We start from the raw sequence: 17,279 nt of genomic DNA on the forward strand, positions 1-17,279 counted from the left end.
TGTATTGTAGGGCTAGAGATATTGTATTGTATTGTAGGGCTAGAGGTATTGTATTGTAGTGCTAGAGGTATTGTATTATATGGAGGTATTGTATTGTAGGGCTAGAGGTATTGTATTGTGGGGCTAGAGGTATTGTATTGTGGGGCTAGAGGTATTGTATTGTAGGGCTAGAGGTATTGTATTGTATTGTAGGGCTAGAGGTATTGTATTGTAGGGCTAGAGGTATTGTATTGTAGGGCTAGAGGTATTGTATTGTATTGTAGGGCTAGAGGTATTGTATTGTAGGGCTAGAGGTATTGTATTGTAGGGCTAGAGGTATTGTATTGTAGGGCTAGAGGTATTGTATTGTAGGGCTAGGTATTGTATTGTAGGGCTAGGTATTGTATTGTAGGGCTAGAGGTATTGTATTGTAGGGCTAGAGGTATTGTATTGTAGGGCTAGAGGTATTGTATTGTAGGGCTAGAGTATTGTATTGTATTGTAGGGCTAGAGGTATTGTATTGTAGGGCTAGAGGTATTGTATTGTAGGGCTAGAGGTATTGTATTGTAGGGCTAGAGGTATTGTATTGTATTGCTAGGTATTGTAGGGCTAGAGGTATTGTATTGTAGGGCTAGAGGTATTGTATTGTATTGTATTGTAGGGCTAGAGGTATTGTATTATTGTATTGCTAGGGCTAGAGGTATTGTATTGTAGGGCTAGAGGTATTGTATTGTAGGGCTAGAGGTATTGTATTGTAGGGCTAGAGGTATTGTATTGTAGGGCTAGAGGTATTGTATTGTAGGGCTAGAGGTATTGTATTGTATTGTAGGGCTAGAGGTATTGTATTGTAGGGCTAGAGGTATTGTATTGTAGGGCTAGAGGTATTGTATTGTATTGTAGGGCTAGAGGTATTGTATTGTAGGGCTAGAGGTATTGTATTGTATTGTAGGGCTAGAGGTATTGTATTGTAGGGCTAGAGGTATTGTATTGTAGGGCTAGAGGTATTGTATTGTATTGTATTGTAGGGCTAGAGGTATTGTATTGTAGGGCTAGAGTATTGTATTGTATTGTAGGGCTAGAGGTATTGTATTGTATTGTAGGGCTAGAGGTATTGTATTGTAGGGCTAGAGGTATTGTATTGTAGGGCTAGAGGTATTGTATTGTAGGGCTAGAGGTATTGTATTGTAGGGCTAGAGGTATTGTATTGTAGGGCTAGAGGTATTGTATTGTAGGGCTAGAGGTATTGTATTGTAGGGCTAGAGGTATTGTATTGTAGGGCTAGAGTTATTGTATTGTATTATATAGAGGTATTGTATTGTATTGTAGGGCTAGAGGTATTGTATTGTAGGGGGCTATTGTAGGTATTGTATTGTAGGGCTAGAGGTATTGTATTGTAGGGCTAGAGTATTGTATTGTATTGTAGGGCTAGAGGTATTGTATTGTATTAGAGGGTATTGTATTGTAGGGCTAGAGGTATTGTATTGTATTGTAGGGCTAGAGGTATTGTATTGTAGGGCTAGAGGTATTGTATTGTAGGGCTAGAGGTAGGTATTGTATTGTAGGGCTAGAGGTATTGTATTGTAGGGCTAGAGGTATTGTATTGTAGGGCTAGAGGTATTGTATTATATAGAGGTATTGTATTGTAGGACTAGAGGTATTGTATTGTAGGGCTAGAGGTATTGTATTGTATTGTATTGTAGGGCTAGAGGTATTGTATTGTAGGACTAGAGGTATTGTATTGTAGGGCTAGAGGTATTGTATTGTAGGGCTAGAGGTATTGTATTGTAGGACTAGAGGTATTGTATTGTAGGGCTAGAGGTATTGTATTGTAGGGCTAGAGGTATTGTATTGTAGGGCTAGAGGTATTGTATTGTTGTATTGTATTGTAGGTAGAGGTATTGTATTGTAGGGCTAGAGTATTGTATTGTATTGTAGGGCTAGAGGTATTGTATTGTATAGGGCTAGAGGTATTGTATTGTAGGGCTAGAGGTATTGTATTGTAGGGCTAGGTATTGTATTGTATTGTATTGTAGGGCTAGAGTATTGTATTGTGTAGGGCTAGAGGTAGGTATTGTATTGTAGGGCTAGAGGTATTGTATTAGGGCTAGAGGTATTGTATTGTAGGGCTAGAGGTATTGTATTGTAGGGCTAGAGGTATTGTATTTGCTAGAGGTATTGTAGGGCTAGAGGTATTGTATTGTAGGGCTAGAGGTATTGTATTGTAGGGCTAGAGGTATTGTATTGTAGGGCTAGAGGTATTGTATTGTAGGGCTAGAGGTATTGTATTGTAGGGCTAGAGGTATTGTATTGTAGGGCTAGAGGTATTGTATTGTAGGGCTAGAGGTATTGTATTGTAGGGCTAGAGGTATTGTATTGTAGGGCTAGAGGTATTGTATTGTATTGTAGGGCTAGAGGTATTGTATTGTAGGGCTAGAGGTATTGTATTGTAGGGCTAGAGGTATTGTATTGTATTGTAGGGCTAGAGGTATTGTATTGTAGGGCTAGAGGTATTGTATTGTGGGGCTAGAGGTATTGTATTGTATTGTAGGGCTAGAGGTATTGTATTGTAGGGCTAGAGGTATTGTATTGTAGGGCTAGAGGTATTGTATTGTAGGGCTAGAGGTATTGTATTGTATTGTAGGGCTAGAGGTATTGTATTGTAGGGCTAGAGGTATTGTATTGTAGGGCTAGAGGTATTGTATTGTATTGTAGGGCTAGAGGTATTGTATTGTAGGGCTAGAGGTATTGTATTGTAGGGCTAGAGGTATTGTATTGTAGGGCTAGAGGTATTGTATTGTAGGGCTAGAGGTATTGTATTGTATTGTATTGTAGGGCTAGAGGTATTGTATTGTAGGGCTAGAGGTATTGTATTGTAGGGCTAGAGTATTGTATTGTATTGTAGGGCTAGAGGTATTGTATTGTAGGGCTAGAGGTATTGTATTGTAGGGCTAGAGGTATTGTATTGTAGGGCTAGAGGTATTGTATTGTAGGGCTAGGTATTGTAGGTATTGTATTGTAGGGCTAGAGGTATTGTATTGTAGGTATTGTATTGTAGGGCTAGAGGTATTGTATTGTAGGGCTAGAGGTATTGTATTAGGGCTAGAGGTATTGTATTGTAGGGCTAGAGGTATTGTATTGTAGGGCTAGTAGGTATTGTATTGTAGGGCTAGAGGTATTGTATTGTAGGGCTAGAGGTATTGTATTGTATTGTAGGGCTAGAGGTATTGTATTGTATTGTAGGGCTAGGGCTAGAGGTATTGTATTGTAGGGCTAGAGGTATTGTATTGTAGGGCTAGAGGTATTGTATTGTAGGGCTAGAGGTATTGTATTGTAGGGCTAGAGGTATTGTATTGTAGGGCTAGAGGTATTGTATTGTATTGTAGGGCTAGAGGAATTGTATTGTATTGTAGGGCTAGAGGTATTGTATTGTATTGTAGGGCTAAAGGTATTGTATTGTAGGGCTGAAGGTATTGTATTGTAGGGCTAGAGGTATTGTATTGTAGGGCTAGAGGTATTGTATTGTATTATATAGAGGTTTGTAATTGTTAGAGGTATTGTATTGTATTGTAGGACTAGAGGTATTGTATTGTATTGTAGGGCTAGAGGTATTGTATTGGCTAGAGGCTAGAGGTATTGTATTGTAGGGCTAGTAGGTATTGTATAGGGCTAGGTATTGTAGAGGGTATTGTATTGTATTGTAGGGCTAGAGGTATTGTATTGTAGGGCTAGTATTGTATTATTGTATTGTAGGGCTAGAGGTATTGTATTGTAGGGCTAGAGGTATTGTATTGTAGGGCTAGAGGTATTGTATTATATAGAGGTATTGTATTGTAGGGCTAGAGGTATTGTATTGTAGGGCTAGAGGTATTGTATTGTAGGGCTAGAGGTATTGTATTGTAGGGCTAGAGGTATTGTATTGTAGGGCTAGAGGTATTGTATTATATAGAGGTATTGTATTGTAGGGCTAGAGGTATTGTATTGTAGGGCTAGAGGTATTGTATTGTATTGTATTGTAGGGCTAGAGGTATTGTATTGTAGGGCTAGAGGTATTGTATTATATAGAGGTATTGTATTGTAGGGCTAGAGGTATTGTATTATATAGATGTATTGTATTGTAGGGCTAGAGGTATTGTATTGTAGGGCTAGAGGTATTGTATTGTAGGGCTAGAGGTATTGTATTGTAGGGCTAGAGGTATTGTATTGTAGGGCTAGAGGTATTGTATTGTAGGGCTAGAGGTATTGTATTGTAGGGCTAGAGGTATTGTATTGTAGGGCTAGAGTATTGTATTGTATTGTATAGAGGTATTGTATTGTATTGTAGGGCTAGAGGTATTGTATTGTAGGGCTAGAGGTATTGTATTGTATAGGAGGTATTGTATTGTAGGGCTAAAGGTATTGTATTGTAGGGCTAGAGGTATTGTATTATATAGAGGTATTGTATTGTAGGGCTAGAGGTATTGTATTGTAGGGCTAGAGTATTGTATTGTATTGTAGGGCTAGAGGTATTGTATTGTAGGGCTAGAGGTATTGTATTGTAGGGCTAGAGGTATTGTATTGTAGGGCTAGAGGTATTGTATTGTAGGGCTAGAGGTATTGTATTGTAGGGCTAGAGGTATTGTATTTGCTAGAGGTATTGTATTGTAGGGCTAGAGGTATTGTATTGTAGGGCTAGAGTATTGTATTGTATTGTAGGGCTAGAGCTATTGTATTGTATTGTATTATATAGAGGTATTGTATTGTAGGGCTAGAGGTATTGTATTGTAGGGCTAGAGGTATTGTATTGTAGGGCTAGAGGTATTGTATTGTATTGTCTTATATAGAGGTATTGTATTGTAGGGCTAGAGGTATTGTATTATATAGAGGTATTGTATTGTAGGGCTAGAGGTATTGTATTATATAGAGGTATTGTATTGTAGGGCTAGAGGTATTGTATTGTAGGGCTAGAGGTATTGTATTGTAGGGCTAGAGGTATTGTATTGTATTGTAGGGCTAGAGGTATTGTATTGTAGGGCTAGAGGTATTGTATTGTATTGTATTGTAGGGCTAGAGGTATTGTATTGTAGGGCTAGAGGTATTGTATTGTAGGGCTAGAGGTATTGTATTGTAGGGCTAGAGGTATTGTATTGTAGGGCTAGAGGTATTGTATTGTAGGGCTAGAGTAGGTATTGTATTGTAGGGCTAGTATTGTATTGTATTGTATGTATTGTAGGGCTAGAGGTATTGTATTGTAGGGCTAGAGTATTGTATTGTATTGTAGGGCTAGAGGTATTGTATTGTAGGGCTAGAGGTATTGTATTGTAGGGCTAGAGGTATTGTATTGTATTGTAGGGCTAGAGGTATTGTATTGTAGGGCTAGAGGTATTGTATTGTAGGGCTAGAGGTAGGTATTGTATTGTATTGTAGGGCTAGAGGTATTGTATTGTAGGGCTAGAGGTATTGTATTGTAGGGCTAGAGGTATTGTATTGTATTGTAGGGCTAGAGGTATTGTATTGTAGGGCTAGAGGTATTGTATTGTGTGGCTAGAGGTATTGTATTGTATTGTAGGGCTAGAGGTATTGTATTGTAGGGCTAGAGGTATTGTATTGTAGGGCTAGAGGTATTGTATTGTAGGGCTAGAGGTATTGTATTCTAGGGCTAGAGGTATTGTATTGCAGGTCTAGAGGTATTGTATTGTAGGGCTAGAGGTATTGTATTGTAGGGCTAGAGGTATTGTGTATTGTAGGGCTAGAGGTATTGTATTAGGGCTAGAGGTATTGTATTGTAGGGCTAGAGGTATTGTATTGTAGGGCTAGAGGTATTGTATTGTAGGGCTAGAGGTATTGTATTGTAGGGCTAGAGGTATTGTATTGTAGGGTATTGTATTGTAGGGCTAGAGGTAGGTATTGTATTGTAGGGCTAGAGGTATTGTATTGTAGGGCTAGAGGTATTGTATTGTAGGGCTAGAGGTATTGTATTGTAGGGCTAGAGGTATTGTATTGTAGGGCTATTGTATTGTATTGTAGGGCTAGAGGTATTGTATTGTATTGTAGGGCTAGAGGTATTGTATTGTATTGTAGGGCTAGTATTGGCTAGAGTATTGTATTGTATTGTAGGGCTAGAGGTATTGTAGGGCTAGAGGTATTGTATTGTAGGGCTAGAGGTATTGTATTGTAGGGCTAGAGGTATTGTATTGTAGGGCTAGAGGTATTGTATTGTAGGGCTAGAGGTATTGTATTGTATTGTAGGGCTAGAGTATTGTATTGTATTGTAGGGCTAGAGGTATTGTATTGTAGGGCTAGAGGTATTGTATTGTAGGGCTAGAGGTATTGTATTGTAGGGCTAGAGGTATTGTATTGTATTGTATTGTAGGACTAGTTGTATTGTATTGTAGGGCTAGAGGTATTGTATTGTATTGTATTGTAGGACTAGAGGTATTGTATTGTATTGTAGGGCTAGAGGTATTGTATTGTATTGTAGGGCTAAAGGTATTGTATTGTAGGGCTGAAGGTATTGTATTGTATTGTAGGGCTAGATGTATTGTATTGTATTATATCGAGGTATTGTATTGTAGGGCTAGCGGTATTGTATTGCAGGGCTAGAGGTATTGTATTGTAGGGCTAGAGGTATTGTATTGTAGGGCTAGAGGTATTGTATTGTAGGGCTAGAGGTATTGTATTGTATTGTATTGTAGGGCTAGAGGTATTGTATTGTATTGTAGGGCTAGGTATTGTATTGTATTGTAGGGCTAGAGTATTGTATTGTATTGTAGGGCTAGAGGTATTGTATTGTAGGGCTAGAGGTATTGTATTAGGGCTAGAGGTATTGTATTGTAGGGCTAGAGGTATTGTATTGTAGGGCTAGAGGTATTGTATTGTAGGGCTAGAGGTATTGTATTGTAGGGCTAGAGGTATTGTATTGTGTATTGTATTGTAGGGCTAGAGGTATTGTATTGTAGGGCTAGAGGTATTGTATTGTAGGGCTAGAGGTATTGTATTGTAGGGCTAGAGGTATTGTATTGTAGGGCTAGAGGTATTGTATTGTATGGAGGTATTGTATTGTAGGGCTAGAGGTATTGTATTGTAGGGCTAGAGGTATTGTATTGTAGGGCTAGAGGTATTGTATTGTAGGGCTAGAGGTATTGTATTGTAGGGCTAGAGGTATTGTATTGTAGGGCTAGAGGTATTGTATTGTAGGGCTAGAGGTATTGTATTGTAGGGCTAGAGGTATTGTATTGTAGGGCTAGAGGTATTGTATTGTAGGGCTAGAGGTATTGTATTGTATTGTATTGTAGGGCTAGAGGTATTGTATTGTATTGTAGGGCTAGAGGTATTGTATTGTAGGGCTAGAGGTATTGTATTGTAGGGCTAGAGGTATTGTATTGTAGGGCTAGAGGTATTGTATTGTAGGGCTAGAGGTATTGTATTGTATTGTATTGTAGGGCTAGAGGTATTGTATTGTAGGGCTAGAGGTATTGTATTGTAGGGCTAGAGGTATTGTATTGTCTAGAGGTATTGTATTGTAGGGCTAGAGGTATTGTATTGTATTGTAGGGCTAAAGGTATTGTATTGTATTGTAGGGCTAGAGGTATTGTATTGTAGGGCTAGAGGTATTGTATTGTATTGTAGGGCTAAAGGTATTGTATTGTAGGGCTAGAGGTATTGTATTGTATTATATAGAGGTTTGTAATTGCTAGAGGTATTGTATTGTAGGGCTAGAGGTATTGTATTGTATTGTAGGACTAGAGGTATTGTATTGTATTGTAGGGCTAGAGGTATTGTATTGTAGGGCTAGAGGTATTGTATTGTAGGACTAGAGGTATTGTATTGTAGGGCTAGAGGTATTGTATTGTAGGGCTAGAGGTATTGTATTGTATTGTAGGGCTAGAGGTATTGTATTGTAGGGCTAGAGGTATTGTATTGTAGGGCTAGAGGTATTGTATTTGTATTGTATTGTAGGGCTAGTATTGTATTGTATTGTAGGGCTAGAGGTATTGTATTGTAGGCTAGAGGTATTGTATTGTAGGGCTAGAGGTATTGTATTGTAGGGCTAGAGGTATTGTATTGTAGGGCTAGAGGTATTGTATTGTAGGGCTAGAGGTATTGTATTGTAGGGCTAGAGGTATTGTATTGTATTGTAGGGCTAGAGGGCTAGAGGTATGTATTGTAGGGTATTGTATTGTAGGGCTAGAGGTATTGTATTGTAGGGCTATAGGTATTGTATTGTAGGGCTAGAGGTATTGTATTGTAGGGCTAGAGGTATTGTATTGTATTGTATTGTATTGGGCTAGAGGTATTGTATTGTAGGGCTAGAGGTATTGTATTGTAGGGCTAGAGGTATTGTATTGTAGGGCTAGAGGTATTGTATTATATAGAGGTATTGTATTGTAGGGCTAGAGGTATTGTATTGTAGGGCTATAGGTATTGTATTGTATTGTATTGTAGGGCTGAAGGTATTGTATTGTAGGGGTAGAGGTATTGTATTATATAGAGGTATTGTATTGTAGGGCTAGAGGTATTGTATTGTAGGGCTAGAGGTATTGTATTGTAGGGCTAGAGGTATTGTATTGTAGGGCTAGAGGTATTGTATTATATAGAGGTATTGTATTGTAGGGCTAGAGGTATTGTATTGTAGGGCTAGAGGTATTGTATTGTAGGGCTAGAGGTATTGTATTGTAGGGCTAGAGGTATTGTATTGTAGGGCTAGAGGTATTGTATTGTAGGGCTAGAGGTATTGTATTGTAGGGCTAGAGGTATTGTATTGTAGGGCTAGAGGTATTGTATTGTAGGGCTAGAGGTATTGTATTGTAGGGCTAGAGGTATTGTATAGAGGTATTGTATTGTAGGGCTAGAGGTATTGTATTGTATTGTATTGTAGGGCTAGAGGTATTGTATTGTAGGGCTAGAGGTATTGTATTGTAGGGCTAGAGGTATTGTATTGTAGGGCTAGAGGTATTGTATTGTAGGGCTAGAGGTATTGTATTGTAGGGCTAGAGGTATTGTATTGTATTGTAGGGCTAGAGGTATTGTATTGTAGGGCTAGATTGGTATTGTATTGTATTAGGGCTAGAGGTATTGTATTGTAGGGCTAGGGTATTGTATTGTAGGGCTAGAGGTATTGTATTGTAGGGCTAGAGGTATTGTATTGTAGGGCTAGAGGTATTGTATTGTAGGGTATTGTAGGTATTGTATTATTGTGTAGTATTGTAGGGCTAGAGGTATTGTATTGTAGGGCTAGGGCTAGAGGTATTGTATTGTAGGGCTAGAGTATTGTATTGTAGGGCTAGAGGTATTGTATTGTAGGGCTAGAGGTATTGTATTATTGTATTGTATTGTAGGGCTAGAGGTATTGTATTGTAGTAGGGCTAGAGGTATTGTATTGTAGGGCTAGGTATTGTATTGCTAGAGGTATTGTATTGTAGGGCTAGAGGTATTGTATTGTATAGGGCTAGAGGTATTGTATTGTAGGGCTAGAGGTATTGTATTGTATTGTAGGGCTAGAGGTATTGTATTGTAGGGCTAGAGGTATTGTATTGTAGGGCTAGGTATTGTATTGTATTGTATTGTAGGGCTAGATTGTATTGTATTGTAGGGCTAGAGGTATTGTATTGTAGGGCTAGAGGTATTGTATTGTAGGGCTAGAGGTATTGTATTGTAGGGCTAGAGGTATTGTATTGTGGGGCTAGAGGTATTGTATTATATTGTATTGTAGGGCTAGAGATATTGTATTGTAGGGCTAGAGGTATTGCATTGTATTGTAGGGCTAGAGGTATTGTATTGTAGGGCTAGAGGTATTGTATTGTAGGGCTAGAGGTATTGTATTGTAGGGCTAGAGGTATTGTATTGTAGGGCTAGAGGTATTGTATTGTATTATATAGAGGTATTGTATTGTAGGGCTAGAGGTATTGTATTGTAGGGCTAGAGGTATTGTATTGTAGGGCTAGAGGTATTGTATTGTATTGTCTTATATAGAGGTATTGCATTGTAGGGCTAGAGGTATTGTATTATATAGAGGTATTGTATTGTAGGGCTAGAGGTATTGTATTGTAGGGCTAGAGGTATTGTATTGTAGGGCTAGAGGTATTGTATTGTAGGGCTAGAGGTATTGTATTGTAGGGCTAGAGGTATTGTATTGTAGGGCTAGAGGTATTATTTGTATTGTAGGGCTAGAGGTATTGTATTGTAGGGCTAGAGGTATTGTATTATAGGGCTAGAGGTATTGTATTGTAGGGCTAGAGGTATTGTATTGTAGGGCTAGAGGTATTGTATTGTAGGGCTAGAGGTATTGTATTGTAGGGCTATTGGTATTGTATTGTAGGGCTAGAGGTATTGTATGTAGGGCTAGAGGTATTGTATTGTAGGGCTAGAGGTATTGTATTGTAGGGCTAGAGGTATTGTATTGTAGGGCTAGAGGTATTGTATTGTAGGGCTAGAGGTATTGTATTGTAGGGGCTATAGGTATTGTATTGTATTGTATTGTAGGGCTAGAGGTATTGTATTGTATTGTAGGGCTAGAGGTATTTGTATTGTAGGGCTAGAGGTATTGTATTGTAGGGCTAGAGGTATTGTATTGTAGGGCTAGAGGTATTGTATTGTAGGGCTAGAGGTATTGTATTGTAGGGCTAGAGGTATTGTATTGTATTGTAGGGCTAGGTATTGTATTGTATTGTATTGTAGGGCTAGAGGTATTGTATTGTAGGGCTAGAGTATAGGTATTGTATTGTAGGGCTAGAGGTATTGTATTGTATTATATAGAGGTATTGTATTGTAGGGCTAGAGGTATTGTATTATAGGGCTAGAGGTATTGTATTGTATTGTATAGAGGTATTGTATTGTAGGGCTAGAGGTATTGTATTATATAGAGGTATTGTATTGTAGGGCTAGAGGTATTGTATTGTATTGTAGGGCTAGAGGTATTGTATTGTAGGGCTAGAGGTATTGTATTGTAGGGCTAGAGGTATTGTATTGTATTGTAGGGCTAGAGGTATTGTATTGTAGGGCTAGAGGTATTGTATTGTAGGGCTAGAGGTATTGTATTTAGGGCTAGAGGTATTGTATTGTAGGGCTAGAGGTATTGTATTGTAGGGCTGTATTGTAGGGCTAGAGGTATTGTATTATAGGGCTAGGTATTGTATTGTAGGGCTAGAGGTATTGTATTGTAGGGCTAGAGGTATTGTATTGTAGGGCTAGAGGTATTGTATTGTGTATTGTATTGTAGGGCTAGAGGTATTGTATTGTATAGAGGTATTGTATTGTAGGGCTAGAGGTATTGTATTAGGGCTAGAGGTATTGTATTGTAGGGCTAGGTATTGTATTGTATTGTATTGTAGGGCTAGAGGTATTGTATTGTAGGGCTAGAGGGTATTGTATTGTATTGTAGGGCTAGAGGTATTGTATTGTAGGGCTAGAGGTATTGTATTGTAGGGCTAGAGGTATTGTATTGTTGTATTGTATTGTAGGGCTAGAGGTATTGTATTGTAGGGCTAGAGGTATTGTATTGTATTGTAGGGCTAGAGGTATTGTATTGTAGGGCTAGAGGTATTGTATTGTAGGGCTAGGTATTGTATTGTATTGTATTGTAGGGCTAGGGAGGTATTGTATTGTATTGTAGGGCTAGAGGTATTGTATTGTATTGTATCGGGCTATGGTATTGTATTGTTTTATAGGGCTAGATGTATTGTATTGTAGGGCTAGAGGTATTGTATTGTAGGGCTAGAGGTATTGTATTGTAGGGCTAGAGGTATTGTATTGTAGGGCTAGAGGTATTGTATTGTAGGGCTAGAGGTATTGTATTGTATTGTAGGGCTAGAGGTATTGTATTGTAGGGCTAGAGGTATTGTATTGTATTGTAGGGCTAGAGGTATTGTATTGTATTGTAGGGCTAGAGGTATTGTATTGTATTGTAGGGCTAGAGGTATTGTATTGTATTGTATTGTAAGGTATTGTATTGTAGGGCTAGAGGTATTGTATTGTAGGGCTAGAGGTATTGTATTGTATTGTATTGTAGGGCTAACGGTACCATCTGTGTATCTGAAGATTGTGGGTTCACTTCCTGGAGTATACATTTAGACAATTCTTAATTTACAATGTTGACATCCCCCTTCTCCGACACACACACACCCACACACACACTCATTTCCAAATATTAAGTGGCTCTTAAAAAGAGTCTTTAGGTTCCTGGAGTGGCAGGCAAGTGTCAGTGAGTGTGGTGGGTGTACTACTGTGTGTCTTACTAGTGTCAGTGAGTGTGGTGGTACTACTGTGTGTGTCTTACTAAATCAAATCAAATCAAATCAAATCAAATTTTATTTGTCACATACACATGGTTAGCAGATGTTAATGCGAGTGTAGCGAAATGCTTGTGCTTCTAGTTCCGACAATGCAGTAATAACCAACAAGTAATCTAACTAACAATTCCAAAAAAACTACTGTCTTATACACAGTGTAAGGGGATAAAGAATATGTACATAAGGATATATGAATGAGTGATGGTACAGAGCAGCATAGGCAAGATACAGTAGATGATATCGAGTACAGTATATACATATGAGATAAGTATGTAAACCAAGTGGCATAGTTAAAGTGGCTAGTGATACATGTATTACATAAGGATGCAGTCGATGATATAGAGTACAGTATCAACGTATGCATATGAGATGAATAATGTAGGGTAAGTAACATTATATAAGGTAGCATTGTTTAAAGTGGCTAGTGATATATTTACATCATTTCCCATCAATTCCCATGATTAAAGTGGCTGGAGTAGAGTCAGTGTCATTGACAGTGTGTTGGCAGTAGCCACTCAATGTTAGTGGTGGCTGTTTAACAGTCTGATGGCCTTGAGATAGAAGCTGTTTTCAGTCTCTCGGTCCCAGCTTTGATGCACCTGTACTGACCTCGCCTTCTGGATGACAGCGGGGTGAACAGGCAGTGGCTCGGGTGGTTGATGTCCTTGATGATCTTTATGGCCTTCCTGTAGCATCGGGTGGTGTAGGTGTCCTGGAGGGCAGGTAGTTTGCCCCGGTGATGCGTTGTGACCTCACTACTGTACGGTTGAGGGCGGTGCAGTTGTGATACAGCCCGCCAGGGTGCATCAGTGAGTGCTTTTGGTGCAGACCTCACTACCCTCTGGAGAGCCTTACGGTTGAGTGGCGGTGTACAGTTGCCATACAGGCGGTGATACAGCCCGCCAGGATGCTCTCGATGTGTGCATCTGTAGAAGTTTGTGAGTGCTTTTGGTGACAAGTGTGTTTCTTCAGCCTCCTGAGGTTGAAGAGGCGCTCACTGTGCCTTCCTCACGATGCTGTCTGTGTGAGTGGACCAATTCAGTTTGTCTGTGATGTGTATGCCGAGGAACTTAAAACTTGCTAGTGGGGTCCACTACTGTTCCATCGATGTGGATGGGGGTGTTCCCTCTGCTGTTTCCTGAAGTCCACAATCATCTCCTTAGGTTTGTTGACGTTGAGTGTGAGGTTATTTTCCTGACACCACACTCCGAGGGCCCTCACCTCCTCCCTGTAGGCCGTCTCGTCGTTGTTGGTAATCAAGCCTGCCACTGTTGTGTCGTCCGCAAACTTGATGATTGAGTTGGAGGCGTGCATGGCCACGCAGTCGTGGGTGTCAGTGAGTGTGGTGGGTGTACTACTGTGTGTCTTACTGGTATCAGTGAGTGTGGTGGGTGTACTACTGTGTGTGTCTTACTAGTGTCAGTGAGTGTGGTGGGTGGTACTACTGTGTGTGTCTTACTGGTGTCAGTGAGGTGTGGTGGGTGGTACTACTGTGTGTGTCTTACTGGTGTCAGTGAGTGTGGTGGGTGGTACAGTACTGTGTACTACTGTGTGTGTCTTACTGGTGTCAGTGAGTGTACTACTGTGTGTCTTACTGGTGTGGTCAGTGGGTGGTACTACTGGTGTCTTACTGGTGTGAGTGTGGTGGTGTGTGTCAGGTGGTACTACTGTGTGTGTCTTACTGGTGTCAGTGAGTGTGGTGGGTGGTACTACTGTGTGTGTCTTACTGGTGTCAGTGAGTGTGGTGGGTGGTAATGCTGGTACTACAGGTGTAGTAGTGTGTGTGTGTGTCTTACTGGTAGTGGTGGTACTACTGTGTGTACAGTGAAATGTGTGGTCTTACTGGTGTCAGTGAGTGTGGTGGGTGGTGGGTGTACTACTGTGTGTGTCTTACTGGTGTCAGTGAGTGTGGTAGGTGGTACTACTGTGTGTGTCTTACTGGTGTCAGTGAGTGTGGTAGGTGGTACTACTGTGTGTGTCTTACTGGTGTCAGTGAGTGTGGTGGTACTACTGTGCGTGTCTTACTGGTGTCAGTGAGTGTGGTGGGTGGTACTACTGTGTGTGTCTTACTGGTGTCAGTGAGTGTGGTGGGTGGTACTCATCTGTGAGATGCAGAAGCCATCACTATGGTTGCCTAGGGACACAGTGGGTGGTACTAGAACAGAGGAGAGACCAGCTCTCATCGATTCTCATCTGTGAGATGCAGAAGCCATCACTACGGTTGCCTAGGGATACAGTGGGTGGTACTAGAACAGAGGAGAGACCAGCTCTCATCGATTCTCATCTGTGAGATGCAGAAGCCATCACTACGGTTGCCTAGGGACACAGTGGGTGGTACTAGAACAGAGGAGAGACCAGCTCTCATCGATTCTCATCTGTGAGATGCAGAAGCCATCACTACGGTTGCCTAGGGACACAGTGTGGGGGTACTAGAACAGAGGAGAGACCAGCTCTCATCGATTCTCATCTGTGAGATGCAGAAGCCATCACTACGGTTGCCTAGGGACACAGTGGGTGGTACTAGAACAGAGGAGAGACCAGCTCTCATCGATTCTCATCTGTGAGATGCAGAAGCCATCACTACGGTTGCCTAGGGACACAGTGCTTTATGGCAGAGAGAGGGGGATTGTGGGAATGCGCCCCTTTGTCACGGAGAAATTCCCGACGACTTATGCCAATTCAAAACGTAAACAGCAGTAAACACACTGCGTCGCACACTATCGATACTTAATATGTATGTTCTGTCTCCAAAGCTGTGTTCTCTGTTTATAAATGAGGACGTGTTTTACTGGAGTTGGACAGCGGTGTACTGCATTACTTCAAATCAAATCAAACTTTATTTGTCATGTGCGTCGAATTACAACAAGTGTAGTAGACCTCACAGTGAAATGCTGAATACAACAGGTGTAGGTAGACCTTACAGTGAAATGCTGAATACAACAGGTGTAGGTAGACCTTACAGTGAAATGCTGAATACAACAGGTGTAGTAGACCTCACAGTGAAATGCTGAATACAACAGGTGTAGGTAGACCTCACAGTGAAATGCTGAATACAACAGGTGTAGTAGACCTTACAGTGAAATGCTGAATACAACAGGTGTAGTAGACCTCACAGTGAAATGCTGAATACAACAGGTGTAGTAGACCTTACAGTGAAATGCTGAATACAACAGGTGTAGTAGACCTTACAGTGAAATGCTGAATACAACAGGTGTAGTAGACCTTACAGTGAAATGCTGAATACAACAGGTGTAGTAGACCTTACAGTGAAATGCTGAATACAACAGGTGTAGTAGACCTCACAGTGAAATGCTGAATACAACAGGTGTAGTAGACCTCACAGTGAAATGCTGAATACAACAGGTGTAGTAGACCTTACAGTGAAATGCTGAATACAACAGGTGTAGTAGACCTCACAGTGAAATGCTGAATACAACAGGTGTAGTAGACCTCACAGTGAAATGCTTACTTACAGGCTCTAACCAACAGTGCGAGAAAAAAAAGGTGTGTGTGTTTGTAGGTAAGTAAAGAAATAAAAACAACTGGACATTTGTAGCTGAAGTTTTGTATTCAAGGGTTTGGAGCACCTATCCACTTTCAGATTTGTAAATATGTCTATAATTTTCTCTCATGAGTTTTGTGCTTGTCTAATGACTTTGTATTTTGTAGCTGTTTCTCAGCAGTTTGTCATTTTGTTACAGTGTTCGTGTCCAAATTTGCTCTTGACAATCTACAAGGTTATGCAGGTGAACAGCCCTACGGTGGTGGTATGGTTATGGAATGGGCAGGCATACACTACACAATTACATTTTATCGATGGCAATTTGAATTCCACAGAGATACCGTGACGAGATCCTGAGGCCCGTTGTCACGCCATTCATCCGCCGCCATCACCTCATGTTTCGGCATGATAATGCACGGTCCCATGTCGCAAGGATCTGGACACAACTCCTGGAAGCTGTTCCGGGTCCATGGCCTGCATTACTTACCAGACATATCACCCATTGAGCATGTTTGGGATGCTCTGGATCGATGTGTACGCCAGTGTGTTCCAGTTTCCAGCCAATATCCAGCAACTTCAACCACAGCCATTTGAAGAGGAGTGGGACAACATTCCACAGGCCACAATCAACAGCCTGATCAACTCTATGTGAAGGAGATGTGTTGTGCTGCACGAGGCAAATGGTGGTCACACCAGACACTGACTGGTTTTCTGATCCACGCCCCTACCTTTACAAAATAATAATAAATGTATTCCCAGTCACGTGAAATCCATAGATTGATTGGCCAAATTTATGTATTTCAATTGACTGATTTCCTTATATGAACTATAACTCAGTAAAATCTTAGAAAATTGTTACATAACACATTTATATTGATATTTTTGTTCAGTGTAAGTATAAAATCTAAATGTGCTTTCATTGAATTAAAAAAAAAAGCATGAAAAGGTATAGAGTAATGAGATACTATCTTACTGTGGTGTGTGAAGAATCCAATACGTTACCTTGTCTGTGGTACAAATCACACTATTGTGGAAGCACCTCCTCTAGGAGTTTGAATGAGGTTGTTTGAGAAGGTTTTGAATCCTAAGCAACCTGCCTACACATTGTTTTAAAGTACAATAGACCAACATAGCTACTGTAGTTGGTCAAAAAGCTGTTGTGCTGGGAAAACCCTTGGTAGAGCATGGGTGGAAGAGGCCTTGTGGTGCTGGGAAAACCCTTGGTAGAGCATGGGTGGAAGAGGCCTTGTGGTGCTGGGAAAACCCTTGGTGGAGCATGGGTGGAAGAGGCCTTGTGGTGCTGGGAAAACCCTTGGTAGAGCATGGGTGGAAGAGGCCTTGTGGTGCTGGGAAAACCCTTGGTAGAGCATGGGTGGAAGAGGCCTTGTGGTGCTGGGAAAACCCTTGGTGGAGCATGGGTGGAAGAGGCCTTGTGGTGCTGGGAAAACCCTTGGTAGAGCATGGGTGGAAGAGGCCTTGTGGTGCTGGGAAAACCCTTGGTAGAGCATGGGTGGAAGAGGCCTTGTGGTGCTGGG

The sequence above is a fragment of the Oncorhynchus tshawytscha genome, unplaced genomic scaffold (genome assembly GCF_018296145.1).
Source record: "Oncorhynchus tshawytscha isolate Ot180627B unplaced genomic scaffold, Otsh_v2.0 Un_contig_7308_pilon_pilon, whole genome shotgun sequence".
Lineage (NCBI taxonomy): Eukaryota > Metazoa > Chordata > Actinopteri > Salmoniformes > Salmonidae > Oncorhynchus > Oncorhynchus tshawytscha.